This window comes from Myotis daubentonii, chromosome 13, assembly GCF_963259705.1.
Source record: "Myotis daubentonii chromosome 13, mMyoDau2.1, whole genome shotgun sequence".
In the NCBI taxonomy this organism is placed as follows: Eukaryota; Metazoa; Chordata; class Mammalia; order Chiroptera; family Vespertilionidae; genus Myotis; species Myotis daubentonii.
Window position 1 is genome coordinate 43,779,011 of NC_081852.1, and position 26,253 is coordinate 43,805,263.

The 26,253-nt window shown below is 51.2% G+C and overlaps 1 protein-coding gene and 1 long non-coding RNA gene across 3 annotated transcripts in view; both read right to left on the minus strand.

Moving 5' to 3' along the window:
• CRTAC1 (cartilage acidic protein 1) overlaps positions 1-4,594 on the minus strand; it is a 130,919-nt gene extending 126,325 nt beyond the window's left edge. The window contains exon 1 of one of the 2 annotated variants that reach the window (XM_059660994.1): positions 4,401-4,594. The gene's annotated coding sequence lies outside the window, so the exon portion shown is untranslated. The remainder of the gene's footprint in view (positions 1-4,400) is intronic. The other variant, XM_059660995.1, reaches the window with a different exon arrangement.
• Positions 1-26,253, minus strand: part of LOC132214212 (uncharacterized) — a 377,066-nt gene that overhangs the window by 292,899 nt on the left and 57,914 nt on the right. The gene's annotated exons all lie outside the window — the stretch shown is intronic.

The following is a 26,253-nucleotide window of genomic DNA, read 5'->3' on the forward strand; positions in this document are numbered from 1 at the left end:
TAGCTCAGGGCCTTCCATCACATTCAGAATTATCCTGGGACTTGTAAAATTTATTTTCCCCAAGCATGGCAAAACCCCAAAATGAAAGCCCCACGGCGGGGGAGGGAAGACAGCAAGGAAGGAGCCCTGCCAAGAAGGCCTTGTCCGTCAGCCCAAATGTTGCTGTGAGCGGAGGCTGATGTACAAACCTGGACACTCGGCCTCATTTGCTGGGAAGAGACCCAATGTGGTTTCCAGTGGTCCTGCAAGAGTATCTCCTCCCAGCCGATACCTCTGCATATTTAACCAAGGGCAGAGGCGTGTGGAAGACGGTCTTCCTTGATCTTCACCATCCTACCCTCATCCCAGGGTCACCAGCTTCAGCATTTTGCAGAAGAGGAAACAGACATGCAGGGGTTGAGCAGTTTGTCTAGGTCTCTAAGCCAGTAAGCCGGGGAGCCAGATTCTAAGCCTGTATCCTCCCCACTTCACTGGGCTGTCTGCTCAGGGAGAGTGGGGTACGGGTAATTCTCTAGTGGGGCTCAAGAAATAGGCGACTTCTTGTTTTCTCGGTGTCTAATGCCACGTCTCAAACTCTAAATCCTCTCCCCCATTCAAACCAAAAAACAGAGATCCTGTGCTATAGTTGCCTTTTATGTAATTACTAGAGGCCCGATGCACGAAATTCATGCAAGGGTTTTGGCCCCAGCCCTCGCCTGCCGCCGCTGTGGTGGTGGTGGGGTTGGGGGGGGGGGGGGGCAGGGGCCTCTGCCACCTTTGCCTTGGCCCGGACCACAGCGGCTGTGTCTGGGAGGACATCTGGTCTAATTAGCATATTACACTTTTATTATTATAGATATTCCTCAGGCCTTGTCCAGAACCAGACCAAGCTTTGGGAATGCTGGCACAGCTCTTTAGCTAGAGCTGGGAGCTGGCCCGGATCTCAAGCACAGCCTCTCAGACCCCACTGTAGAGGAGGAACTGTTGCTCCCTGGTGGTTCACATTATCCTACTGCCTCCCTCCTCCTCCTGAAGGTAAAGACCCAACTTTTCTGTGAGCCTGAAGGAGATGAGGAGACTCAAGCATCTCCCCTGGCAACAATCATCCCCTGGGTAAGCCTTAGGGGCAGAAGAGGATCCACCCCTTGGCATTCTGTGTGGCAGCACTGGTCCCTCCTGGGGGTCACTGCCACGTCCGAGGGGAACGTCACACAGTGTGCAAGGGAGCAGGGTGGAAGGGGAAACGGAGGGGGCAGCCCACAGGCCACTCGGCAAACCTCCTTCCCAGGCCCAGCTCAGATGTCGACAGCCAGATTCACAGAACAGAAAAAGGGCAATGGAAATGGTAGTATCTTCCAAGTCACCCAAGAAGTCCTAACACAAGGATTTTGCAAAAATAGAACATCCTAGCACTCTGACCTTGAGCTGGGAGCGGCAAGACTGGGGAAATGGGCAAATACTGGTCGGAAACTCTCCACTTCACCCAGGATCTCAGTACCGGAGGTCCCACAGGCTGCGATGTGACTGCAAGACAGAGAGACCCCACCCCAGCACACCTTAACGAAAGAAAGGAAGAGCTGCAGGCCTGGGTTTCAAGACACTGTGAGGCAGTGGGCACTTCTGATTCCTAAATGTAGGAACAGAAACTGGAGTGCACTTCTTTTGCCTAAAAAACCCACTTGGAATAATGAGATAAGATAATGGAGAAAGGGGAAATAATAATTAGGCATTTCTGTTGCCTGTATATGTACATTATAAGAACGTTATCTGCTGCTCACCTCCTCATTCTATATAACAGGTTCAAAGGAAATTTCCCCAAATTACTATTCAATAATTGACCTATTTCTGATCGATCAGAATTATGAGTACCTACTATGCAGGGAACACATGTCCATCTCCACAGTAAAGAGGAAGCAGGTCACGGAGTGGAAAGAGCTCTGAGTAGAGGACTAGGAATCCCTAGGATCCAGTCCTATCTCTACACGAAATAGCTACATGATACTTGCCCTTACTGGGTTTCGGTTTTGTCATCTGTAAATTAAGTGTGCATGTGCGTGTCGGAGATGAAGTGAGGTTGGACTAGATGCTCTTCAAGATTTCTCTCTTCTAGCTCTAATGTTCCTTGGCTTTGTGAGCTCTTAATGAGTTCAAAGAGCACACCAACACCAAGCACGCCTGAAGGATCTCAGAGGCGCGTGGGGCTGAGGATCAGCTGTTTCCTTGGAACGTTGTATTTGCATCTGCCCCATTGCACCCGAGATCACAGGACCACCTGAGGTCCAGGAAGCATGTGGTAGAAGAGTTTCAGTCCTGAAGGTGACCGTTGGGGGCCGTGGCCTGAGCTTGCTTGGAACATTAAGTTACTATGGCCAGTGAAGGGCAAGAAGTGAGTCCCTTACCCTGAGGTGGGTGCCTTTGGCGCCCCCTACTGGAGACCAATGAGCCCGCAGGACAGCTTCATTCACATTAGCAGGAGGCAAGGAAGACTGAGAACAGGAGGAGCCTGTCACAGCTCTTTAAAAGGACAACCTTCCTGGTGCGTGGTCCTCTCTCCATGAAAGTCTATGTTCCACTACTCAGAATTACACTGGCCATCGGCCCACACATGCACAGGGGCACTCCTGTGCAGCGACAGGACCTCTTAATCAGACATTAAGGTGCCAGATAATAAGCATCAGGGTTCAAAACACCAGGTGCAGCCCAGATGGAGAAAGGGGAAGAAAGAGTAACAAGCAGGTATTTTGCTGTACAAATCCCCAGTGGGGAAAAAAAGTCTTGGGAAATGCAGCAGGAAAATGTTGACTGTAGCACAGGATAGCTGGGTTTGGGGATATGGATTATAGCCCCATAAAAGATCTCCAGGCTGAAGTAGCTACTGTAGGAGTTCAAACCCTCCCACCCCCATATTCAGGGGTGGGGTACAGGGGAAAGCTACAGATCCAACTGAGCAGCCCGCCCTTTGACCTTCTCCGGAGACCAGTAGTACCAACTGGAAACCGGAATGTTCAAACCGTGTTCCACTGTGCCAGCATCAAGACCCTCAACTCTCTTCGTTGCCTCTTAAATTAACTTTAGGACCTGCTGCCAGAAGGATGTTTTTAATCAAGTCAGAGGGTGAGAAAATGCTTCCTCAAAGGCCATATTGGATCAACCGCCATGTTCCCACCTTCCATCTCCCCTTCCTCGTGGCTGAGAGTGAGGTACAGTGCGACTCTGAATTTGCTCTAATTCAGTCTTGGGAGTCTCCAGCCCCGAGTCATCAGGGTAAAAAAGCCAACAGCGCTTCTCTTCCTACACGAGTTCTCTCCCGATTGGAGCCAGCATCACCGAGCTGCCCTCTTCCCTTCCTTTCCACATGGCTCCACTTGGGAAGTCGTACACCCCATCCCAGAAAACATTTCAAGTGTGACTCAAGAATGTGTCCTGTCTGGAGGGCTCAAGCACCTCCTGAGACACACGGAACCGCCCCCCCCCACCCCCCCAGGTGCACACCCTACCAGCAGCAGCAGCAGCAGCAGCAGCAGCAGCAATACCCATTAGTCATGCCCAGAGGAAGGGGCGAGCGCGCCCCGCAGCCCCGGGAACATTGCCCAGCCACCCTCAGAGCCTCCCATCCAGGCTGGGATGACTTTGGATTCTTGAGTTGGTTTCTGCAGAACTGGGACGAACCAGGGCTCCCAACCACTGTCCTGTGGAGAAGTGCGCTGCATTGCTGGGCATGGCCCCAAGCCTGGCCTGCTACCCCTCAAAGCCTCCATGTGTCCCCGCGGGGCTAAAGGAGGACCTCCGGCTCCCGGGCAATGCCTGGACCTGGCTTGCCTGAGACAGCCTGAACGCCAGGAGACCACACCTCTGTCCAGCAAAGGCAGCTCCCGGCGAGGCGAGGAGGGCTGGCTCCCGGAGCTCTCTGCCAGCCAGCGCCGTGCCGGGGAGAGGGGCTTCCCCGGGGAAGAAGCGCCCGCCCCCCGGTTCTTTCCCACGCTGGAAGCTCGGGCACAGGAGCTCCCCCGGCCCAGAGCGGAGCCTGCCTGGCTGGGTGATTCCCAGCACCCCCGGCACATCCCTCCTCACCTGCTCCGCCCCCTCCCGGCCCCAACGCCCCCTCCCCGGACCGCTGACCTCCAGTGCGCCCCCAGTTGGGAGCGCTGTAGCCACACACCTTCGCTCCCACCTCTCCACCACCTCCGGCCCAGTTCCCGCCTCGCCCCCAGCCCGCGGGGGAGGCTCTGCGCGCCAGTCGAGTCCGGAGCCTCTCGGCAAGTTGGCAGCAAAGCCGTTGCCACCTTGGCGGTCTCTCTCTTCCCGGTTCCGGGCGGCATCCCCGCCACCGCCGCGGGCAGATCGGGAGGGGAGCCTCGGGCGGGAGAAACTTTCTCCGCCTGAGGGACCTGACCGGGTGGGGGCCCGGAGCGGGTACTCACGCGGCGGCCAGCGCTGGGAGTCCTCCTCCGGCTCTCTCACCCCCACCGCCTCGGGGCGTCGGAGCGCGGGCGTCCGCTGCCGCCTCTGCCGCCGCCGCCTGCCTGCGCCCAGCCGGTCCCGGGCTGGCCTCGAGCCTCCCGCCCCGACGTCGCCCGCCCGCTTTATACAACTCCACTCGAGCGCGCCGGGCTTATGTAAAGCCTGGCGGAGCCCCGCAGCCAATGGCGCGGCGGCTGGGGCTCGCGGCCCGCGGGTGGGGGGCGCCCGCGCGGCCAATCGCGGCCCGGGGAGCCGGGGAGCCGGGTGGGGGAGGGCGCGCCGCCCCGCGCTGATTTAGGAGTCGGGATTGCGGTGGCAGCAGCCGGCAGCACGGCCGGGCCGGCCGGGCCCCACGGCAGGCGCTGGGGTGGGCGGCGGCGCAGGCGGCGGCGAGGGCGGGTGTCCCCTGCTCCCCGCTGCTGCGGCGCGTAACCTTCAGGAGGCAGCGGGGCCGGGCAAGGGGAGCGAGGGCGCCCCGCAGGACGCTGGGGACCCCGGCCCGCGGGAAGCTGGGGTCCCTCGGGAGGAAGCGCTGGGAAGGAAGGCGAGGGGGAGGGGAAGGAAGGGCGGCGACCCCTCCCCCGGCCCCGCGGCCACCCCCGCGCGCAGGGCCGAGGGTGGCGGCGGGAGCAGCGGCGCTGTCGCGTTTTCCCCCCAGGGATCGACCTGGCGTCTCCGGGCCGGGCCGGAGCGGCCGCTCGAGCCACGCAGATGGCGAGATTTCGCGCTGCGGAGAGAGCGAGCGCCGAGCCGATCTTTATCGGCGGGGAACGTGTCCGAGCGCCTCCCGGGGACTGCTCAGTATGGAGCGCGGAGCTTCGCGACGGCCCCGGAGGGCGGGGAGCCGGCGAGCACGGCTCGGAGATCTGGCGCGGCGGCGGCGGCGGCGTCCGCGGCAGCGTCTCCTCCCCTAGTCCCCCGCTCTCCCGCTGCGCCCCCACCCCACCCCGCCAGCCCCCGGCCCACCCGCTCGGGTCCCGCGCGTTCTTCCAGCCTCCCTCGCCGCTTTGCGCACAGGTACTGCTGCCCCCTCCTCACCCCCAGCCGCTGCAACGGGCAGGATGGTCTCTGCTTCTCGGGCCCGGGTCCTGGGGACGAAGCTTGGGAAGAGCGCTCTTGGTCAGCAGTGCCCAAAATGCCCGGGTGCCCGCAGGAAAGGGGCCTAGGTAGATAACACTTCATTCCTTTACTTCGCGCCTAGAATAGGGCCTGGCACATAATAGGCGCCCAGGAAGCGTTTACTGAATGAATGTTGAGCTTCTGTAAGCAAGGTCTTTGGGTCTCTGAAAGTTGGGGCAAGGACAGGGCCTTGGAAGAGAAAGACCTGGTAGTAAGTCATCAGAGGAGGGAGGGAGCGAGGACTGTTTCCTATCTATTGACGGCTTTGTCCTCATCACCCTGGCATCAGGACATGTCGCTATTAAAATGACTCCAATGTATTTTTATGGAGGGCCTGCCAGCCCCTGACCGCAGAGCCTCCAGGGCCTACTTTGGGCCCTGTTTTGAGGTCTCTGTGATTGTCCTCTGGAAAGAAGCACGCACAGGCAATCCTAGTTTTGGGGGGGCCTTGGATCTAGCTCAGGTTCTTAACCCTTTGAAGGTTATGGGCCCTTTTGAGAATCTGGCAAAAACTATTGAATCCTTTCTTTAGAAAAATACACACACATTTGCACACACACACACACACACACCCCTGGAGTATAATTTCAGGATCATTAGGGACCCCAAGTCTGTCTTAGACCTCTCTCTGCCTGATGTAGACCTGTTTCTCTAGGGGTCGAAGGCAGTAGTTTATAATTGCCCTTCTTTGGGGGATCCCAGAACCCGTTTGAGCCATTCAAGAATCTGATTAATGTTATGAGTCTGCTTCTCAGGGGAAAAAAATGCTCAGTCATACATGTTGACATATAATTCTCAGGGGTTTATGGATCCTTTAAAGCTTAACCCAGGGTCCCCAGATTAAACCTCGCAGCAGACAGACTCGGCACTAAGGGCTCCCTCCATAAAGAGTTCGGCGGCCCTGTACCTGCTGCATCATGCCCCACCCTGCCTGAGGGCACCTGAGTCCTGTGGTGATGGCCCTGGCACCTGAGAGACCATCTCCACACTTGCCTCTGCATCTTGGTCCCCACCACCCTCTTTGTGTGAAAATAAGTTGCAGGCTGTCATGTTCTGTCTGATCTGTGAGTGTTCCGTACCCAGAAACTCCAACTCAGGGTGACAGCAAGTGACTGGTAATTAACCAGCTTCACTCAGTCCCAAGCATCTGAGCACACCTTTCCTGGTTTTTGTTCTCACCTCTCTTTCTGAGGGCGAAGCTGTGAGCAGCAGCCCCAGCTGTGGAGCCTCGCCTCACCTAAACCTGATGGATCTCATAACGAGCACGGTAATGGTCAGTATTAGCCATCCAGATGTGAATAGGCCCTCTGCACAAAACAGCTTTGTAATGATCTCACGCTTGCCTGCAGCTAGCCAAGGAAGGGTGCAACAGGCCAGAGGTGTGGGGGAAGGACAGAGAAGTGCTGGGAATGACGGAGACATTCTCTCCTAGAAGTTCTCCAGGAAATGGAATCTGGTTTTTGCACTTGAAATTGTGAGGGTTAAGCCAGGCTATCCTGGTCCTATAATTTCTAATTTCTCTAATGTCCTCCACGCCCACGTGCTCAGCTCATGTCTGTCCACTTGAAGCTCCAGCCCTGCCCTGCCCATCTCATGGAAGAGGTCTTACCCTCACAACTGCACAGACACACCCTGCTTGCTCAGGGCACATGAACACTCTATAAACTGAATTGTGTCTCCCTCCTCCAGACTTATATGTTGAAGCCTTAACTCCAGTGTGACTGTATGTATGTATTTATTTATTTTTGCTGCCAAAAGCTTTATTGTTTCATTTGGTCCAATGCATGGGAGAGGGTGGTTAAAAGAATGGCTAGCAGTTTTGGGGAGAGGCTCAAGTAAAAGCCAGACACCAAGGGATGTAGAGGGGCCTCTCAGAGGCCTCTGGGCTCCAGGCTCCTAGCTGGAGGGTGAGCCTTTCCAAGGATACTCGCCCAGCCCAGCCTGGGGGCCGGGCAGCCTGCAGAGGTGAATCAGGTGTCGCCCATCTTCTTGATGAGTTTCACCTCCTCACCTGGAAGTGGTTCTCCAGGAAGACACAGAGCTGAGGGTCTGTGGGAAGAACCCAGGGCCTGCAGCTCCCACAGGGCCTGGTCAGGTTCCTCTCCAAGGCCCTGGCGGCTTCCATGACGTCCTGAGTTTTGCCCACTCATCTTGGGGAGGCTTCAGCACGTCCTGGAGAGAATGTGGCCACCACGCTGGTTTTGCAACTTTAAGAGCCACTCAGCGCCCTAGTGTTTCTTCTCCACCAACTCAGGCAAGAAGTGGCCCGTGCCCTCTAGAGCTACATCGTGGTCGAAATAGAAGCCGAGAGAGAGGTAGGTGTACGGACCCGCAGCCTCTACCTCGGTGGAATAATTCTGGTGGATTTGGGAGCTCATGGTTGTTCGGCAATAAGGAGTTATGGTAGAAAACACAACAATAGTTTGTTGGCTGGTCCGGAGGTGGTTCTGAAGTTGGTGACTGGAGAAGATCAGGAGAGTGTGTCTGTTCTGTCCAAACACGGTTGAAGCAAGAGGCAGACCGGGACTGCCGAGGGCACTGTCCCCATGTGACTGTATTTAGAGAGAGAGCCTTTACGGAGTCAGTGAAGTTTAAATGAGGTCAAGAGGGTAGGACCCTAATCCTCAGGATTAGTAGCCTCATAAGAAAAGAAAGACTAGGAATCGCCCTCTGTCTGTGCGCACAAGAAGAAAAGGCATGTGAGGACACGGAGAGGTGGTGTTTTGTTATGGCAGCCCCAGCGGGAAGACATGCATTTCCAACATACTCCTTACCCAGCCAGCGTGTTCGGTCTCCTCCCGATACTTCGACTCCAGCATTTTTCACGCCTGTGAAGTCAGACCTTATTGATTCTGGCACACTCTCCTAAAATGTGTTTTTCATCTTTTGATACCCAAACTAAGTCTCACCTCTCACGCCACTTTCCAAAACTGCTCTAGCCAGAGAGCTTCACCGCCTCAGCTCTCTGGCAGTTGTGCCACATGCCAGCATATTATGGATATTATTCTGTTTTCTCCCTAATTGTGTCTTACACATAAAACTTGGCCTTCCTGTCAGAATGAAATCCCCTTTAAGTCCAGAGTTTGTAGCTTATACAGTGGCAACCTTATAGAACCCAGCATGAAACAGGGGGAACACACAGTTAAACAAATGTACTCTTCAAAAAAAAATTCTAAAAAGGTTACGTAGCCACTTCATGTTCTAAAAGCTCAAGTCATTCTGTGTGTGCCATTCCAGGCATCCCGAAGCCTGTTGGAGAGGGGGCCCCCCGGAACTAGTTCTCCTATAATCCAGGCCAGAGTGGCGTCACAAATTGCTGAGTCACACAAAGTCTCCAAATCAGAAGCCATGCTACCCTTGGTTCCCGCTTGGCTATCTTCTCTCTCCAGATGGAGAGGGAAGGGTGGGGAAGCTCGGATCTTTGAGATACTTCTGTTCCAACAGATCAGTTGCAAAAGAAAAGTTGGTACAGTCCCTCCAGGCTTGAAGCCAGAGGTGTTTTAGAATTTGGAAGGTGCCATATATTCTGAAACATCCCCTGCAAGGTTTTGGGCAGTATCTCATAATCAGCCATGTTAATATTTCTGCAGTAAAATATATGAATGTTCACACTACGCGGCTCGAGTACCTTCACATCAGTTTAGGTCTGGCGTTTGTCGCCAGGTGAGTTTGGGCACTACACTTGCAAAAAAACAAAAACGAACACACAAACAAGCCTCACAATCCACCTTCTGGTTTTCAGAGATTTGGGGATTTGAGAATTATGGAGAAGGGACTGGGGAATGGCATTTTAGGCTTGGTTGTCCCTAAAGAAATGGCTGTTTTGTGAGGGTGTGGAAAAGCAGCAGTAGTAACAAATGAGAAGTCATAAACTGTGAACAAAGTAGGGAGTTTAAGGGGGTATGAGCAAATCACTGTTCTCTAGCCAAGTTGCATTGGGTTGTAGTCGTTTTTTTTCTAAGGAGCACATGTGTGTCACATAGCTGTGAGTTTCAGGTGCCCTTGTGTTAACAGTGGCTTAGACGTGGCAGACATAAGGAGCGGACTTCTGAGGGAGCAGGTGGGGGTGAAGACGACAGAAGCTCCTGCAGGGAAGCCACAAGCCATGGTGGACTTCCCTGCGGTGAGAAGGAGTTCAGAAAAGCTTGAATGCGGAGCGCTTGCTACAGGCGAACTTCTCCGGGCAGAGGGAGGGCCGGCCTGAGAAAGGAGGCTAAGCGAAGGAGAACGTGATGGAATCCAAGAAAAGTCTGGTTGGAAAAGTCGGCACTTCTTGGGGCTGGGAGTCTGGGGCGGCCTTGCAAGTGGATGTCTTCTCATTGTGTTCATCTGTGTCTAGAGGGCTTGGGTGCTTTGAGGTTCTCCCACACTGGATGGGGTGGCTTTGATAGGAAGGAGGAGGACAGTGAAAGGAAAGCCACAGTGAACCCCTAACTACTTGGCTCTCTCTGCCTGCTTACGGTGCTTGGTCAGCAAGACTCTCCACGGTCAGGGGGCTCCCTGGGGTCCAAGGTCAACAGCAGGGAAGCTTCACTTGAATCTGAAGGCTTGCCCTGTTGCTGGCTTCGGTCCTGCTTTGCTTTGTTCCAAAGTCCTAGTACATGCTCTTACCTTCCTCTTCTGACAGAATGTTCTGTCTGGTACCCCCAGTTCCAATGACTGGGTGTCTGTATCATTTTCCTATCCTGCTACCCTCTAGGATCCAGGCGCTTGGGGACAAAGAGTCTGGGGTCCAGATATTCTACTTTCCTCCCCGTGGCTGAGTCTTCTACCACCTGCTGCCTCACATTCCTGATATCAACTGTCTTCTTGAGCCTCTGCCAGCTGCCTCATGCCAGCTTCCTTTGACATGCCCCCAGCCTGGCCTCCCTTCCTACCACTTGCAGCTGCCAGGACCTCCCCAGATCTTGGCCCTGCTTGGTGGATAGGTCTTGATCCAGGTTCCAGCCCCTCGTGGTCTGGCATATCCAGCTACCAGCCCAGCCAGGTTTCTGACAGCCATGGGCTCACAGTCATGGCTTAAAGAAGAAGAAGGGAAAAACCCTGTAGTGGAGGGGGGTGGGGAGTGGTAGCCGGCATGAGGCAGAAGCTGGCATAAGGCAGTTGCAGCAAATGCCAGGGAGCTCCTGGTCTAGGGGTGCCTTGGCCAGTTTCAACCTAAGGGGAGAGAGGGGGAAGGGTGAAAAGAGAACAGGAGAGGAAGTGAACAGGAAGAAGTAAATAAAGAGAGGGAAAGAATCAGGAGGAGAGAAAGGGAAGGGAGGATGTTAGGGAAAGAAGCAAAGGGGGTGGAGAGAATGTTTCTAGTCTGAATTGGATATCTGAGCTGAGCATGAAGATTCTTCTCATCAACAAAGAGTCAAGCATTGACATAAAATAAGATGGAAAGGATAATTGAGCCAGGGTGTATGTGTGTTTGGGAGGTGGGGGCGGGCAGACAGATAAACAGGTAGGCAGACAGACATAGGGAAAAGAGAGAAGGAGGAATGAGAAGATAGACTATCCAGAGAGTAAGTAGGGTAGAAGTGGAGGGCTAATGAGAACAGATGGGCAAGAATTGATGGCCTCTGGGAAAAGGGACCCATGTTTGAAAATGGCCAGGGATTTCATCAATCAGGGATTGTTGAGCACTCCCTTTCCTCACCACCTAACTCTGCACCTCTTGGTTCTTCCCTGATTTGTCCTAAATTCCACCCTCATCTTGACACCAAATTCCATTAAAGATAGAAGGGATTTCTCACAGGTTCAGCTTCAGGGTCCGGAGGTATTGTTATAACCTGCCAGATGCAAGGGTAAAATGAGGATGATAAAACTAATTTCGGGACTTTTCTAAGAAGCACGTGAGATGATATATGCAAAGCACTCAGCAGAGCGCCCGGTGTGTAGTGAGTGCTCCACACACGATAACCATTGCCATTCTTCTCTGTCCTCCAATCCCGGTTTCCAGCCTGTCACCTCCGCCTGCCTGTCCTTCCTTTGAAATGTCGCTCTCTTTCATCGCTTTCTCTTTACTCCCAGACCTCTAGCCCCTGGAAGTTGTATTCCTACGATGGCAGATCTGTAGGTGCCTCTGCCTTCATCTTCTCCTCACCCAGCTCTATGGTATTCCTTTCATTTGTGTAGCATTCAACAGAACAAAAAAGATCCTAAGTGCAGGCTCAGGAAGGTGAAGTGGCTTGTCTAACGAGGCACAGCTAATAAAAGGCAGAGCTGGGACCTATATTCAAGTGTCTTGGGCATTGCCCACTGCCCACAGAGTCGAATAATTGCTTCTTTCATAGTGATATTCTTGAGGATAAAGGCCTGGCCTTCTATTTCCCATAAACACCGTTAGGGTCTGGCTCACAGGAGGCCCTCAGCCACTGTCAATTGATTCATTTCTTCCAGGCACCCAAAGAACTGCGGGGTCACCCTTGGCTCAGCCCCACCTCTGCTGGAAGGGTCCATCGGCTTCAGCGTCTCTCTGCTCAGGCGTCTGAGGCAGGACCCAGCCCTGCCCCATGGCTGTGCACGCAGTAAATGAGGGCTGACCAGCGCAGAGCCAACATTCCACCCTCCGGTAAGTAGGGAGAAAATCACGAGGAATTATGGTTGTTTAAGTGTAGCTCAAACTAGTTGAGGATAAAAGCAGCTCCATGCTCATAGCAACAGAAAGGAATTGAGATTTCATGAAAAGAAGGCTTTCTTCTCTGTGCGAGTTGTGAGATGTTAGAACGAGATTCCTGCAGAGGTTGTAGAAACTGCTCCCCTGGAGGTCTTTAAGAGCTGGAGCACAATTCGCTTTTCAGCGAGAGGTGGATGTGATGGCTGTGAGTGTGGAGCTGGGGCGCAGGCAGCAGGGAGGAGGGGTTAGATGCCTTGGGAGGCAGGCAAGGGCTCCAAGGCAGGGCCAGGGCATGGGACAGGGAGGGGAGGGCAGGCCCCAGGGACACGGGGTGGGGGTGTGTGTGTGTGTGGGGGGGTCAGGGTCAGGAAGCAAGAACAGAATCTGAGTGGAGAGCCCCGCAGGCTGTTGCCTGATCTGTTCCATTGCTGCCTGCCGCTGGGGCTGCTGAGCCTGCAGTGTGGAGGCAAGGAGCTCATTCTGGACCCTCAGGGGTCGGTGGGACCTAAAGGCCAAAGAGCTGGCCCACCCAAATATTAAATACAAATAACTGAACCTGAAGAACTCTCTCTCACCGTGTTCCTTAAACAGGGTGTTAGGGGAGGACTCCAGGTCCATGAATTACCCCAGATAAAAGTGCCACATCTTCCTGGAGTATCCATTTTTACTAGATGTGCTAGGGATGGGGGCAAGAGGAGGAGTGGCAGGTAATTTCACAGATAAGAAATGGAAAATGCACGTTTCATTTCAATAATTCTGGGTATTTCATGGAGTCGAATGCAAAATCGTGCATGCATGTTTTAGATAAAGCGTGAGCTTTGAAAAGATGGGCGTGTGTGATGGCCCTTTCTGTGGCTTTTAGAGTATCTGGGTAGAAAAAGTTTCACCAGGAGTGCTTTCGAATTTACAAAGCATTGTCTCATGCACTGTCTCGTCCGGTCATTCAACAGCAGTTAAGCACTTTTTGTGGGTCAGGCGCGATGTCCTTGGTAACACAGAAGTGGGTGTTTACATTTTCCCTCTAGTGGAGTTGAGGAAACAGGCCCAAGATGGAGTGCTCCCTCCCTGGCAACAAGACTCACAGGTGGCAAAACAGGATTAGGGACGCGGGTGCCCTTTTTCCCACGCTGGGCCTATTCCATTGTGCCTGCCGCCCTTCCCCGTGACTGCAATTCTTCCCCACACGTGTTCCCTTCCCTTGAACGGCACTCATTGTCATGTGCTCGCTCCTAAGAGCCTTCAAGGCGGGAGGGACAGGTCCAGGGCAGGTGGGAAGCCCAGGAAATCCAGCTGGTGCCGTACCGTTTTCCTGCCTGTGATTTTGACATGCTCCGCACACATGTACAGATAAGGACATTAGCACGGTCGCCAGCCTCCGCAGGTCACGGGCAGAGTGGGGCTGGCAGAGTTCTGGCTCCGTGCACAGCCCAGGGGCGTCGGGAATGCGATCAGTTCTCAGCATGGCCAAGGATAGATGGGTCACCAGCCAGCATTTATCCTGGGCTTGTTAGGTGCGGACTCTGTGTTAGGCCAGTGGGGGAACAACGACGAATAAGAGCTTTTCTGCCTCCAAGGAGTGTACAGTACATCAGGGAATCGATGCCCAACTCGTCAGAAAGAGGGAGGAATAGGACGGGCTGGGGCCATAGGGCCAGCAGGTGATGCCCCCCTGCATCCTATACTCTCCGCCTGGGAACAGGGGCAGGGGCAGGGGCAGGAGATGGCTCCCTGACTTGGTTACTGTGACCATCCCCTCTCCCTCTCCATCTCCATCATCTCCATCTCTATGTGGGACCCTCTCCTTTCTCTGCTTAATCATGATTCCTGAGGAGTCATCCTCTGTCAACCGTTCTCTTTTCTCTTCAGTTCCCCAGCAGCCACCCAACTAAAGCCACCAAGGCCTGTGTTCACAAGCCAACCCACCTGAACGATGTTTACAAACGGTAACAGCACACACCTAGGCAGCAATTACATGTGCTGCATGCTGTTCACTTGCTTTAACGACTTCAGTCATCCCCACAAGCCGATGATTCTGTTATTATGTCCATTTTATAGATGAAAAAGCCAAGGTTAAGTGAACAGAAAGCAAGTCACTCACGCACACTCTGGACAGCCTCTAGCCATGCCATACACAGGACCTCAGTTGGGCCTCACGATGATACCATGGGGTAGGTAGATGGGGAAATTGGGGCCCAGATGGACCAAATGCATTGCCAAGCTCTATGGCAAAGTGGTGACTAGAATCCAGGTCTGACTCTTAGCCTGGTGTTCTCTCCATGACATGTTGTTGCTGAAATCAGAAACTATTCCTGTATGTTTCCAGTAACCCCATACCCAACCAGTCTTCAGAGGATCGGGTCTTTGTATTCTCCTATTGGATGAAAAAAACAAGGACGAAACAGTCTTGACCAGGCACTGATGCAACTGGAAAAGCTGGAAAGACTGCCACCTGGTGGCTTCCTCTGTGGTGGTGGCTGAAACTGGGCCCAGGGCCTGTGCGCACTGGCCTTGGGAGTCCATGACATGAAGCTCACAATAGAAGCTATAACTTACTGACCGTACGCTAGTGCTCCACTAAGTGCTTTGAATGGCTTCTCTCATTTCTTCCTCGCATTAACCATGTGAGATTGGTCCTGTTATCGTCATCCCCATTTCAAAGAGGAGGCTCAGAGGTGAAGTAGCCTGCTGTTAAGTCTCAAAGCTGAGTGTAAAGTCCAGGTTTGTCTGACCCCAGGGGCTGTTTCTACTTCACCACTCCTCACCCTGCCTCCCCATGCCTTATACCATTGGGCCACTGCCTACCTCTCCCATCTCATCCCGCAGCTCATCACTGGCTGCTCATGATACGGGTCTCAGCTCACAGAGGTCACCTCCTCAAAGATGCTGTCGATGCCAGCCATCCATCCAAGGTGCTCCCATGCAAGCCCAGCTCTTCACTGTCCCATTAACTCACTGCGTTGCCTTCTCAGGGCTTACCACTCTCTGCGATGAGCTTATTTATCTGTTGTGTGCTTGCTTGGTATCTATATTCCCCACTGGGCGTGTCAGCGCTGTGGGGGCAGGGACTGCTACCTCCCCAGTACCTGGTACAATGCTTGTGAAGAGTTACCATGTAAAGATTTACTGGATGAATGATTGGAGTGGCAGGGGAGAAGAGGCCCTTGGACTAGTATGTTATGCATGAAACTCAGAGGTCTTCTTATCCACCCTTGCCTCCTTCCTCTTTGGACCACTCCCCTATACATCCTGGACCAGAGGTAAACTGAGGCCAGAGCTAGGACTTGGTTTAATTGGACAGATAGGCATTAAGATAACAGGATGCATGAAAAATAAGATGCTTTCTATTCCTTGTCCTCCGTATTTGATATAGTTGAATTGTCTGGGGTTTTTTGGTAGTGGCTGTTGTTAATTCGTGTAATTAGTTTGTACCTAATACACATTGCTCTTGGTCATTTAAAAAGAGACTTAATTGTTCATTCAGGCCTGGAACCTATTCTGTTCTCCAACTTTATTACTTCCGCCACCACATTCAGGACCTGGAAAGGTAGATTAGCATCTCGGGATTATAAACTGCCTGTTCTCACTCACCCACACTTGGATGTGCTCCAGGAAGCAGACATGGGCCTGTGAATTTGAATAGAGTCCTGGGCTTGTAAGGAGAAGCCCAGACCCAGCACAGTTCCTAAGATGGGCTGCGAAGACGAGCAGAGTACAAATGCTTGCAGATGAGTTTATAGCCAAAGACACGAGCAGCCTCGGAAGGGAGAAACCACAGTGGCTAATGGTCATTAGAGCTCCACTGATGTAATGTCAGAGAATGAGGAGAGCCACAGCCCCAATTAAACAGACCAGGAAAATTGAGCTCTGTGCCAGCAGCCCCACCATGGTGATAGGGAGGCAGAGCAGCACTGGGGGGTGAGCGTGGACTTGGAGGGGGCCACCTGACCTCTCATCTGGGCTTACCTCTGTCCCGCTGTATGTCCTTTCTTCACCCGGAAAAACAAGGCAGAGCTGGCAGATTCCCTGCAGCTCTGATGTTCTAGGCCTTTCCTGGAGGGTGGAGGACAGGGGAAGGGGCCGGCGGAAAGGAAGCTAATGTTGATTGAATTCCTCCTCGACATCAGGTCCTCACTGACACGGTCTCTGTTTTGCAGAGGAGAAGGAATAAAAAGGGGGTTAAGTGATACGCCTAAAGTGACATTGCTAGAACGTGACGGAGCTTTGCCACGAGGCACCTGGCACTTACACACCATCTCTACCAGGGCTCCCGAGTATCTAATTCCTAGAAGTAGCACTCACCTCCTAAGGGGCACTGCTTGGTCTGCTCGGGGACCGGGGGGAAGAGAAACACAGCTGGGGTTGTCAGATTTCTTGGTTTATTTCGACACCGTTCTCTAGCTCCTAATTAGGCAGCTCAGGGGTGAGATGCTAACGTGGATGTAAGTAATGAGCAGCAGACCTTGTGTCACAGGCCGACCCTGGATGCAGGACACAGAATGACTGTGTAATTATACCAGCCAGGGTTTACAGAGGGCCTCTCATGTGCCAGAGACTGACAACAACAGCAACAATAGTAAAGCAACAGCAGCAGCAGCAGCAATAGCGGAGGGCTCACTGTGCACCAGGCAGAGTAGTGTCCTCACCAGTGGACTCCTAGGAGGGGAGTAAGATGCCTCTCCCTGTTTGCCTGTTGAGGAGATCAGGGCTCAATTTCTGAGAGCTGAAACAAGTACCCCAAAGTCAAACCACCAGGATTGCCACGTTTCTGCTTCTAGATGGCGAAGAAGCTGTTAACTCCCAGAAAAGCCAGGAGCCATGTTTTCTGAGTGAACAATTAGGGCCTGTGGTCTGATGCATTGACTGGTGAGGAGGAGCTGGCTCTATGAACAGTCCAGGGGCTGTGGCTATCAGTGTGGTCTTGGCATTGTTATTCACCTCTCAGTGCCCCTCTGTTCCATGTCCACCACACCACTCTCTGGCTGCCCAAAGCCCCCCTGCAAAGGCTCATCACTCTGGTCTCCCTCCTGCAGAGTATTCTGTGCTCCAAAATTATGACTTATTTTAATATACAATTAAATTGACCATTCTCAGGCTAAACAATCCCCCCATGTTGTAATTCATACTAAGGTGTGAGTGACTAACGAGCCACCCATTACATGAAGATGTTTGTTCTTTTGAAGAGAAGCTGGTTTATCCACCAAACAGCTCTCCCTATTAGAATTCTAGCTGACTGGCACTCCAGGGTCCGTGGGGGCAGGTAAAGAGAGAGGCCGCCTTCCCCAAGGGGCTATGTTCTGAAGGGAACTATTTATAGCCTCTTTCCTCTATCTGAACCAAGTTCAGTGGCACAGGGGAGCTCCTAGAAAACCCAAAAGGCACAGTACCTATCCTATTGGCATTATCTCACCCTTTGAGACCCCCTTCTTTGGTGAAAAACCGTTTTAATAAGGCTGTAATTTTGTTACAAAATTTTGTAATTAAATATCCTTAAAAATAATGAGGTTGCAGGCCTCTATCTCCCAATTTATCACAGGCTTAATGCCCCAAGTTAACACAGTGTTTAATCAAGAATGTATCCGCATTGTAACTCCACGAAGGCCTTAGAGATAGGAAGTGCTCTGAATTTATCATGAAGGTTGCTCTCTGTTCTTGAGATGTTACTCTGTTTACCAAGTTGCAAAATAAATGGTGGTTTCTTAGTCAGAAAGAACAACCTCTCTCTCATCCCGGCCTTCATCCTAGGCCCAGGGGCCTTTCTCATCCTCAGAGGTAAATCCATCCATCAGCTCCTCACAGGTTCAGAATTGGCTTTTTCTTTGAAGGAGCAAAGTGCTCCCCCTGCTGGCTGAGGGCAGCCACTACAGCAGTGTGCAGCAAAATCACAACACTTTTTGGACTTCTTTCAAACCACAGGATGAGCACCTACTGTGTGCTAGGTGCAGTGCTAAGGGATATAAAGATGAGAAGGACCAGGCCTCTGTCCTCAACGAGCTTAGTATCTTGTTGCATAATACATATAGCAACCTATTAATTGCAGGATCATAAAGAAGGGAGAAATTCTGTCCACAGAGACAAGAGAGGCTCTTTGGTGGTGATAGTGTTTTACTTGAATCCTGAAAAAAAACCAACAGTTGGATTTCAGAAAGTGACGACGGAGAGAATGGGCCATGTAAGGGGCCCTAGAATGTTAGGGTGAAAGGGACCCAAAGCATCACGTACTTTAATCTCCTTTTATTTATTTATTATTTTTAAAAATATTTTTATTGATTTCAGAGAGGAAGGGAGAGGGAGAGAGAGATAGAAACATCAGTGATGAGAGAGAATCATTGATCGGCTGCTTCCTCCACGCCCCCCACTGGGGACCGAGCCCGCAACCCAGGCATGTGCCCTTGACCCAGGCATGTGCCCTGGGACCCTTCAGTCTGCAGGCTGACGCTCTATCCACTGAGCCAAACCCACTATGGCCTTTTTTAAAAAAATTATTGATTCATTTTTAATATATTTTTGATTTCAGAGAGGAAGGGAGAGGGAGAGAGAGATAGAAATATCAGCGATAGGAGAGAATCATTGATCGGCTGCCTCCTGCATGCCCCCTGCAACCCGAGCATGTACCCTTGGCTGGAATCGAACCTGGGACCCTTTAGTCCCCAGACTAACTCCCTATCCCCTGAGCCAAACTGGCTAGGGCCCTCTAGGGCAGCGGTTCTCAACCTGTGGGTCACTACCCCTTTGGGGGTCGCACGACCCTTTCACAGGGGTCGCCTAAGACCATCAAAAAACACATATATAATTACATATTGTTTTTGTGATCAATCACTATGCTTTAATTATGTTCAATTTGTAACAATGCAAATACATCCTGCATATCAGATATTTACATTACGATTCATATCAGTAGCAAAATTACAGTTATGAAGTAGCAACGAAAATAATTTTATGGTTGGGGTTCACCACAACATGAGGAACTGTATTAAAGGGTTGCAGCATTAGGAAGGTTGAGAACCACTGCTCTAGGGCCTTTAATCTCCTTTTCTAAATGGGGAGAAAGGAGCTCAGAGAGGCTAAACGCCTTGAATGTAAGAGAAGGAACAGAAGCTGGAACCCACGTTTGGGTTCACCAAGAATTCCAGGCTGAGGAGGAATGAAGGGCGGGGTGGAAGTGCTGGATATGTCGGGGAAATGGAGAATGGAGTCTGAGTCGCTGCCACAAGAAATTCAACCCCATTTACAGAGGAAGTGAAATGGTCTGGTTAATTTCATTTCCTAATTAGATGAATATTCAGCAAAATGCTTGTATTGTTAAAATGTTGATTTTTTAAAAACTTCCTGAAATGTTTTACTTCACTTTTCTGCCTTAGCGAACAAAGTAAGATAACAGATCATTCATTGATCTTTCTGGATCTTGCAGGATCTTGCGATATTTCAGACAGAGAGAGTATACAAGCTTGTAGATATAGAACCATCAGTGGATTCTTTACATCTTTCATAGCAACATACTTGCCTACCATTTGTCTCTGTATCATCCACCATAGTATTCAGGCTTATTGATCAGTGTGGGGAAGTTGAATAAAAAAATATGATGAAGTGATGGTCCCGGCTCACTTTGCTCTGGTTAACTGAGGTTTTGCTGGGTTGTTTAGGGTGGTCCTGTGAGCCTCCTGCACCGCTCTGACCTCACCCTTGCAGGGCTGCGCTGGACAGGGGGGTTTCAGTGAGGAGCCTTGCAGAATTCCTGGGCTTGCTTTGGAAAGGTGTGGGTAGGACATTGCACTGATGATACTGGCTGGCTTATGCCCAAACTCGTCCCATTGAGACCCACCCTCCGAAAAGTTATGCACAGTGGCCTTGTCTAAATGGGGGCCTTGTGGAATTTGGCCTGGGTGTGGTAACCAGCCCCCCAGATGGCCCTCAACGCTCCCCACCCCCCAACATTCACGCCCTGTGTAGTTCCCGCATACATTATACCAGGATTGATCTGTACAACCAGTAAAATACAACTTAAAGGATAGTATGTTACTTCCTAGCTTGGGTGATAAAAGGATGTTGCAGCTTTCACCTTGGTGACTCTCTCTCTCTCTCTCAGGCCACTTGCTCTGGGGGAAGCCAGCTGCCCTGGCATGGACATCACTGGGAGGAAACCCAAGGAACGGAGGCCTCCAGTCAACAGCCATGTGAGTAGCTTGGAAACAGAACTTCCAGCCCCTGTCGAGCCTTCAGATGACTGCCACCCTGGCCAGAACTACCCAGATCCCGACCCTCAGGAACTGTGTGAAGTAAGAAACACTGATTGTTGTAAATTGCTAATATTTAGGCTACTTTGTTGCACAACAATAGAAAACGAATAGTATACTTCTCAAGAGAGCTCCCTGAGACAGGGAACCCCCAGGCACTGCTCTTTCCCAGAACCCACTGCGTGACCTGGAATAGTCTTGACATCCTGGTATATTAAGTCCAGAAGGGGCCTGGGAGCTTGGCTAGTCTAGTTCCCTCACTTCACAGGTAAAAGAGGAGCGTCCAAAGGGGAAGAGGCTGTGCGTGGAGCCACGCTGAGGCAAAAACTCGGGTCTCCTGATACGAGGTTTAGCCTCTTCTCTCCGCAGTCCCACTCCCAGCATGTAGTCAGCTTCCCAGTTCACTGTTTTAGTCACCAAATACATAGAGAATGCCTACTGTGTGCTAGGTATTGTGTTGGACCCTGGGGCATTGTTGAGACTCTGGGCATTTGTGGAATTACTGGTCAAAAGTTATTTGAATGTCATATAATTATTACAATGAGTGAATGCATGATTGAATGTATACATGAATGTAAAAGACTGGATCACATCAGGAGATTCACGTACTGGTCCTTGCTTTGATGAATGCCCTGGCTCTCCTTTGTCATTCTCTGTAAGTGAAGGCTCCAGGCTGAGGTGCAGTACAAAGACTTAGATTAAGATATAGAATCTTAGAATTTTAGAACTAGAAAGGACCTTGGCAGGCGAGTGTGGAAATTACACAGGAACAGTGGATCCCTTTGAAAACCAGATGAATCTATGTTCCTCCTTTAACTACATTTCTAAAACACCACATACAATTTGGGGAGATTCCTAGAACATTTGAAGGCCATCCCTGGATTCCCTAGGGATCCACAGGCCAAGAACCTCGGATCTGATCTACCCTCCTGTTATTTTAGGTGAGAAAACTGAGACCCAGAGAAGGGAAGTGACTTGCCCTACATCACACAGCAGTTCAGTAGTGAAGCCGACGCTTGAACCAGCTCTCCCGAGGTCTGGTCCAGCGCTCTCTCCCCGCAGAGCCCTGACTTACGGGAATTACACTGTCGCCAGGAAACCAGCCCCGGCTCCTGAAATACAGAACTTCAGGAAATCACACGCTGGCATTTGTTTTCTGTTAATATCTCTTGGAGACAGACAGAGTGGCTCAAATGACCAACTCTGTCTCCAGCTCTAGGCTGAGAGGCCTCTCTGCCTGCTTCCTAACACTAAGCAATTAGAAAGCCCTCGAGAAGGGAACAGCGACCCAGCAAGGGTCCAGGATGGGAACGTGGGGGGAAGTCTGGTGGCTGCCCCTAAAGCCCAAGGACATTCAGCTTTCCTCTGCCCAGTGGCTGGTCCCAGGTGGTCAGGGGGTACCTCTGCTGTGGAGCGGACAGTCCACGTTTAGACAAACCTGGTTTCTCACGATCACATAATGAAGCAGCTGAGCACAGTGTCGAAGAGCAGGAGCTCCGATGCCAGCATGCCTGGGTGCAAAGCCATGTTTTGCTGCTTTTAAGCCGTGCCATCGCGGGCTACTAGCGAACCTCTCTTCTGATCGGTGAAATGGGGGCCATGATAGCTCTTTCACAGGCTTGTTGCCAGGATCAAGTGAGTTTTTGTCAAGTGCTTGGAGCAAAGCCTGACATATAAGTGCCGTATAAATGTATGATAATTAAGGGCATACAATCCATACTTCCTCAGGCATTTGTTTTTATCTGCTGGGTCCTTCAGAACAGAGGCCACTAAACTTAGTTAAAAAAGGACATATTCTAGCCCAACCAGTGTGGCTCAGTGGTTGAGCATTAACCTATGAACCAGGAGGTTACAGTTCGATTCCCGGGTTGCAGGCTTAATGTCTGGTAGGGGGTGTGCAGGAGACAGCCAATCAACAATTCTCTCTCATCATGATCTCTCTCTCTCCCCCTCTCCCTTCCTCTCTAAGTCAATTAAAAAATGTGTGTGTGTATATATCTATATCTATATCTATCTATCTATATATCTATCTATCTATCTATATATACACATACATACATACATATGGACACATTTTAAAATTCAACTTTATTGAAGCATAAATTGTAATAACATTACCTATTATAAGTACACATTCAGATGGATGAGTTCAGACACATTTATATCCGTGTGTAACCACCACAGTCAGGATATAAAATGTTTCCATTATCCCCCAAAGCTTCCTTGTCCCTCATCCTAGTCAACCCCTTCACCCTCAGCGCCAGGCAATCATGATCTCTGCCACTGAAGGTGATGATGGCCCTTCTCTCTTAGGAAGCAGGTGTTGAGCTGCCAAAATATGTGAACCCATTGATTTATATGTTACATATGTCCTGCTGTCAATCACACTAGGACAGCTTAATTTCTGTTTTATTTTTTTAGATTAAAAAATATATATTAAGCAAAGAGACAAAACATGAACAATTGGTGAATCTGGCTAAGGGGATTTGAGAGGCTTTTAAAATAAAGTTCTTGAAACTTTTCTGTAAATTGGGCATTATTTCAGAATAAAAAGTCACGACAAATCAAATTAACTTATGTAGCATAGACAGAGCGGCTGCTGCACGCTTGGAGCGCTGTTTGCTCCCAGCAGCCCCCGGAGAGTTTTCTAAGCCTTCCAAGGCCCCGGCCTCCCCCTGCGCAAAGGAGTCAGCGCTCCAAGGGGGCGGCCTAGGCATCTGCTTGGCACCTAGTGACGGGGCCAGGCCTCCTCGGGGCCACGGCGCCTTTGGCAGGAGAGAGACCCTCCAGCTGGCTGAGTCCACACTGGCCTTGGGGTAAAATGGGCCAAGCTTGAGTTTGGCGGGCAAAGGGCTGGCTCAAGTTTGGCAGGACAGATGTGTTTGTGAAGCGCTCTGTATCCATAAAGCACCTTATGGCTTAAAGCATCCTTTAGGAATGAGGCAGCTTAAAAGTGAATAAATATGATATAAATGTGATAGAAAGCACCAGCTAATTACAGCTGCTGCTGCTGCTGTTACTGCCACCAGCTCGGGCGATCAACCGTCTCAGGTGCCTGAGACTGTCCCAATTTTAGGGCTGAAAGCCCTGCCTGCCAGGAAACCCCTCGGCTCTGGGCAGGTGGGGGCCGTTGGTCACCCTAGACCAGCGGTTCTCAACCTTCTGGCCCTTTAATACAGTTCCTCATGCTGTGACCCAACCATAAAATTATTTTCGTTGCTACTTCATAACTGTAATGTCGCTACTGTTATGAATCGTCATGTAAATATCTGATATGCAGGATGGTCTTAGGCGACCCCTGTGAAAGGGTCGTTCGACCGCCAAAGGGGTCTCAACCCACAGGTTGAGAACTGCTGCCCTAGAGCCTATTACTAGTGCTTTCATTGCCACAATCACTTCACTCACCACCATGTTAGTCTGCGCTGGCTGCTCTGAGAAACACCAGAGAGGAGGTAGTTGAGACAACCGTTTATTTTCTCCCCATTCTGGAGGCTGGGAAGTCCAAGATCAAAGGGAGAGCTCGCCTGCTGCAGACCGCCACCTTCTGTCCGTGTTCCCACGTGGCCTTTCTTCTGTGTGTGCGCGGGTGGGAGGGAAGGAAGGGACTCCCGGTGTCTCCTTCTCTTACGTGGACACCTATGCCATCAGGGTAGGGCCTCACTCCTACGGCTTTGTTTAACCTTAATTACTTCTGTGAGGTCAGGGCTTCAACATATGCATTTTGAGGGCACCGTCTGCCAGCCAGTCTGACTGCCACCATCGCAGCTATAACCATGTAACCAGTCCCTCCCGCTCTCAGCTTTGGCTTCAGCCATACCTGCCTCCTCCAGGGACAGCTCCTCCACCACCCCAGACAGTCTCCCGCCTTTCCCCCCTTCCACTGCTCTCCCCGCTTCCTTTGGCTCTTAGCATGTTGCTGCTCCCTCTTTGTGTCCTAGCTCTTTGAACGTGCTTCCCTCTGTTGTTTGCCTTGGCCCAGGGAAACCAAGCACCTGACTTTCATAGGAGCTGGCTCTGGGAGCCCAGAAAAGGAATTCCCAACAATTGTCTCCTAACAGAAGCCTATCTCCCCTAAGTCACTCCCCCAGCCTTCCCCTTCCCCTGGACTCATCATGACAGTGGCCATATCAGCAGTGGGCGGCCCACCAGGCCTGCATGGGAGTGGCGGGGGGGGGGGGGGGTGGTCATGAAGGTTAATGAGGCTCAGGCTACCACTCCTCCTGGAGGTCACTGTCACCCCGAGTGCCCCAGAGCCCTGTGCTGGCCTCTTCCTGTCGCCGGGACATCATTAGAAATGTTAATTATTAATTATCACTAAAAGCTCTTTTTGCTGCATTGCTGATCTCTATTGCTCTCCCTATCTCTCTTTTCCTCCCTTATTTTCTGTAACCAGATCCTGGCTTCTGCATCTCCCATTTTTCTTTTCGTCCTTTTCCTCTGACCACCTCTCACCTGTAGGGTGGGGGTTGGGATATCCTGGGCAAGGGTCACCCCGCAAGAGGCACCTGCATATCCTTTTGCTGTGTCGTTCTGACGAGTGCCCCGCAAGAGGCACCTGCATATCCTTTTGCTGTGTCGTTCTGACGAGTGCCCACTTACTTCTCTCAAAGCACTGATGACTTAAGGACATGGAGACTGGGCAGAACCTGAGCAAGTATTGGGTTCTGATGTTGTGAAGTATTTTTTAAAATATATTTTTATTGATTTCAGAAAGGAAGAGAGAGGGGGAGAGAGATAGAAACATAAATGATGAGAGAGAATCATTGATTGGTTGCCTTCTGCACTCCCCACACTGGGGATTGAACCCTCAACTCGGGCATGTGCCCTGACCAGCAATCAAACTGTGACTTCCTGGTTCATCAGTCAACACTCGACCACTGAGCCACACTGGCCAGGCATGCTGTGAAGTATTTTTGATGAGTCTAAAACCCTCCCATTCCCTTCACCTTCCCTATACCTTCACCTCAGGTGCCGCGGCCCAGTTTTGTGGGCAAACTCGGAGTCACCTAAAGAGATGTAATTTGAAGGAATCCCTGGGAGGATCTCTTCACCAAAATGCCTCCTTCCCCCGATCCTGGTGCCACCCTCCTACCCTCGGGGAGGCAGATCGCTGGGAGAATCAGGAGGCAGCTCACACCCGGAGTTGTCACTACCTGCTCTGAGAGGCTGGGCTACCTCTTTCCAGGCCACATAAGTCAGTGAAAAGAAGAGTTTGAAATCAGAACTGAGTCTGAATCCCTGCTCTGCCATGCACTTACTGTGTGGCTTTGGACAAGTTAGATGACCTCTCTGAGCCTCTTCTTTAAAACATGACAGTAGTCTCTCCCTCTCTGGGTTATTGGGGAATTTAATGAGAGCATGACCTCTGTCTCTGAGTCTGACATATTGGGGGGCTTAATAAATGTTCATCTCTCTCTCTGTCTTTTTTATAAGTAGATGAAAACTCCTGCCTCTCCTTTATCCGACAGGGCTGGGAAGGTTGGATTTCTGAGCACCTGCTCTGGGCCAGCCATACTTCTATATACTTTACGCATATTAACTCATTTAGTCCTCATAACAACTCAATGAGGGAGACATTGTTATTGTCATCACTAGTTACGAAGGAGACAAGAGATAGAGAAAAGTTGAATATCCTTCCTGAGGTCATGTGCTAGTCAGCAGACAAGCTAAGACATTTTTAGGATATAGTTTAGGAACTAGAACTGTGTTGTCCAGTACTGTAGCCATTTGCCAGATATGGTCATGGATACGTGGTTAGTCTGAATTGAGATGTAATTTAATTGTAAATTGTAACCCCAGTTTCAAAGATCGTATAAAGAGAGAGGGTGTGAAATACTTCATTAATATTTTTTAATATTA